Source organism: Panthera leo, chromosome D2 (genome assembly GCF_018350215.1).
Source record: "Panthera leo isolate Ple1 chromosome D2, P.leo_Ple1_pat1.1, whole genome shotgun sequence".
Taxonomy (NCBI): domain Eukaryota; kingdom Metazoa; phylum Chordata; class Mammalia; order Carnivora; family Felidae; genus Panthera; species Panthera leo.
Genome location: NC_056689.1, coordinates 68236304 through 68240423, shown reverse-complemented (window position 1 = coordinate 68240423; position 4120 = coordinate 68236304). Strand labels below are relative to the sequence as shown.

The window sequence follows — 4120 nt, the reverse complement described above, 5'->3', positions numbered from 1 at the left end:
CATGCCTGCCGTAATTCCTGTATCCCTCATCCCTTGGTTTGCAAAGTCTTACTCATCTTTCAAGCATCTGGTTGCATGTCTTGAATCTCTCTTCCTCAAAGAAGCCATTCCTGATCCCCTAGAGCACAGATTTGCTACCCATCCCCCTCCCTCCGAAGCCCCTTCTAGGATGCTGTATTTCCAGGACATCACAGCACATTTCACACAACATTTTCGTGTTTTCACGGCCTCATCCTCTCAAGATTGTAAACTCACCATGGCAAGAGGGTCTTACATAAGGCTTATATCCCCAAGGCTTAGTATGGTGTCTGACACATAAAGGGTTAAGAAATACTTGTTGAATAAGGAGTGGGAATTAGGAGGTGACCCACCAAGATGTTTTAGAATAGACATCCGCACAAAAATACCTTTTACTTCAGCTCAGTTTCACCATGAATGATTTTTTCATCACTTTTCTGTGTTCCAGAGAAAATGTTGAGAAAAAATAATTTTTTCAGGGTATCCATTATGGCTTATTTGTTTGATTATATAATTAAAAGTCCAATTCTTTTCCATTGGTTATGGCTAAAGGCTAGATTCTAGCCAGTGATATAAGCAATGTTATATAGAGAACTCAAGATAATGTAAAACTTTGGTGAAAAGCTAATATGGGCCAATAAATTCAGATCACTGAAGAGCTGAAATTTTTAGCACTTTATTTAAAAACAATAAGAAGGGCTCTTCTATATATCTTCACAAAATTTAATTAATCAGGCTTGAGTTAATGATCTGCATATTAGCCAAGGTCTGGACTTGAGATGCAGCATCTTTTATCCCTTAAGGTAGTTGTATACTCAGAAATGTGCCTAATTAGCTAATGGATTAGTCTCTGGCATTGACATTTCCAAGGATAAATCCTAAAAAGGAGAATAAGAAGTTTGCTGGGAAGGAGGATTGTGCAATTACACAATGTAAGAAAAAAACCTAGATCAAGCTTTTTGTAGGCATGAGATATAATCTTGTGTGCTTGTATGCTTGGATTTTTGCTTTAGTTTTTACCTATTTATTATTGTTAATCATACAATTAATCAATTCATACATTTTTGTAAATAGTCAATCAGATCAATAATTCTACAAATAGAGCCCCTTTGCCACACCAATCTCACAGGCTTCTCGAGATATAATTTTATACAGTTTGGTGTACATATGTCCAGATCTTATTCTATACATTACATGTATATATGTTTATATTTAGAATTATATATTTTTGTTCACTTGTTTTTACATAAAAGGAATTATATTGTGCATTATTTTATAAAATCATTTTTTTCAGATGGCCGTATATCTTAGAGATCTATGGCAGTACATATAAATGTACCTCATTCTTTTTCATTGCTGCATAATATTCCATGGACTAGATAAAACACTTTATTTAACTGTACTTGATGGACATTTACTTAGTCATGTAATAAACAACATTATGATGTTTATAATACATTGTGTACACATGGGAATATTTTTCTAGGCAAATACTATTTTAAATCTAATTGCCAATTAAATCTTGATAAACAATGTGAAATTCTTCTCCAGAAGAGGCTGTATCGATCAATTTTAGCACCAACAATAATGTGTAGAAGTCTCCATTGTCTTCTGCTCCTTATTCTTCTGCTACTTGTTCCCCTTTGTCTTCCAAATTTATGGGAGCAAAACTGATATTTCATCCTTGTTTAATTTGTATGTCTCTGCTTATAAATGAAGTTTCATATCTTTTCATATATTTCCAGCTATTTGAATTTCTTTTCCTGTGAACTACCTGCTCATATTCTTTGCCTCTTTATCTTTTTATTTATCAATAGAAACTTTTTATATTTTAACTTTTTTATATTTACCTGCTAGACTGAAAGAAAATATCTGCAACATACATGTATTATATTTTAACTTAGTTAATGTGTTTTGCTAGATAATTTCTGTACCGTCCAGTTATTCAAACTGTATCTAATTTAAAAATCTCTGCCCCAATATCTAGTGTCAATTCTTTCCTGTATGTTCTTCTTTTACATTGATGCATTTTACATTTTTATTTCTCACTTATCTAGAATTAATTTTTTTGGCCCCCAAGAAGGTCTGGCTTGAACAGTAAACTGGTTTTTATTCTAAACACTGCCAAGGGGGAGGTGCCGAAGGGGGCTTCTCCTGCACCCCACTGTGACTCTCAGCAGAGAGGGCTGGGCTTGGGCTACCTACCCATAGGCCAAGCTTCTTGTCACCTGAAGGCCTGCGTGTGCTGGGGGGACCGGAGCCCTCAGGGTGGGCAAGCTGCCCCTGCCCTGAGTCACCAGCACCTCAGTGCCCGCCTTTCCCCCCACCAGCAGTGACAGGGCACCTTCCACATGGCCTGTGGCTGCTAGTGCGACCACTGCCTGCTCTGTGAGGAAGCCCATGTGCTCCAGCCTGTGGGATGTGGGGCACGGGGAGGGACTGGTCAAGGCTACCTCCAGACCCTGAGCCAGGAGACCCCACCCCTGCCCGCCCACCTCATCCCAGAGAAGTGATGGAAGATTTAAGCAGCCAGAGCAGGGGTTCTTAGGACACGGGGCGGGCTCTTGAAGGAGCGAGGCCTGGATCCCCTCCTGCGGCATCTGCTCATCCAGGGCCGCCCACAGCGGGGTCTCTGGGCGGAAGCTGGGCCAGGCCCACCTCTGAGGAGCCCACCCAGGTCTGCTGCACAGACCCCAGGCCAGGGAGGGAGCTGGGATGAGTCTTCACTGCAGGACAAGAGGCTAAGGGTGACCATGTAAGGAGGTCCAGGGATGGCAGGATGGGTGATAAGCAGCTTGGCCGAGCCGCCTGGGGTACGAAGGAGTCTGACCAGCACCTGGCCCGGGGCCCTGCCAAAGACGCCCTCCTGCATTGCCCACAGCCACTGCTCAGAGAGCGCCAGCCACCGGGAGGCCCCGGCTGCACAGCCCAGGCCAGCAAGGAGGACTCACAAGAGCTGTAGGAAGGGTGGCTCCCGCTGAGCAGTGGTATCTAGGCAGCAGTCATGGGGGCAGGACCGCCCCCCCCTTGGCTGTCTAGGGCAGTAACAGGGCCAGAGGGACAGGCATGTAGCCGCAGCCACCAGTGCACTGGACACCCGGAGGCCTGCCAGCAGCACAGCTATTAGCCCAGCAGCGAGGGCGAGCAGGGCAGAGGCACGCAGGAACCGCCGCGTGCCCAGGTGGTTCTCCAGCCACCAACCCAGTGTGGGCAGGAGCAGCAGGCTCAGGAGCCGGCCGGGTAGGGCCGAGCGGCCCAGGGCGTAAGTCAGCAGCCCGTGTGCCTGCCAAGGGTCCGGCAGCAGTTCGGGGTCAAGGCAAGACTGCAGACCCTGCAGCGGCAGCAGCAGCAGCAGCAGCAGGAAGGAGTCTAAAGGCAGCGCTGGGCACAGTAGGCGGGGCGTGGGGGGGGGGGTGGCCTTGGGCATGCATCGCCTGGCTGAAGGTGTCAGGGGTAGTCTTGGGGCTGTGTGTGCTCAGAGCATCCTACGCTCCCCCCTTCCCCGCCCCGCGAATGCCAGGTGGAGTCCCGGGCTGGGAGTCAGGACTCCAGATTCCCTGCAAAGCCCAAGAGCCCGCGGCCCATTCTCCTGGCACTGGGCTTGACCCCGCCCACCAGCAGGTGTCCCACCCCTTCCCCTGCCCCCCCACTGGTTAGTCCACAGGTGCTCTAGGCCCGGGGCCCTTCTACAATTAATTTTGTATACTGTTTTAGATATGGATCTAATTTTCCTTTTTCTCAGCTAGCCAATTGTCCCAAGTTCTTTCCTCGGTTATATGAAATGCTATCTCTAGAATATATTTACCTTTGAATTCTTTTGAGTCCCACTGATCCCTTTTTATCTACTTCTATTCCAATTCGGTGTCTTGGTACATTACCACAGCTGTATAGTATATTTTGATGTCTAACAAGCCCTATCCCCAACATTGTTTTCTTTTTCTTTAAAAAAAAAAAAAAATTACTCACGTAACATTTTCTATTCTACGAGGATTTTAGAATTAATTTGTCAAGTCCCATAGAAATTTGATTGGGAATGCAACTAAATTTTTAGATTAATTTATGAAGAATTTATTGAGTCTTCCTAAATACAAACATGGCATAT

At 45.3% G+C, this 4120-nt stretch overlaps 1 pseudogene; it reads right to left on the bottom strand.

Moving 5' to 3' along the window:
* Positions 1-861: 861 nt before the first annotated feature.
* LOC122201837 lies at positions 862-3449 on the bottom strand (annotated as a pseudogene).
* Between the last annotated feature and the right edge of the window lie 671 nt (positions 3450-4120).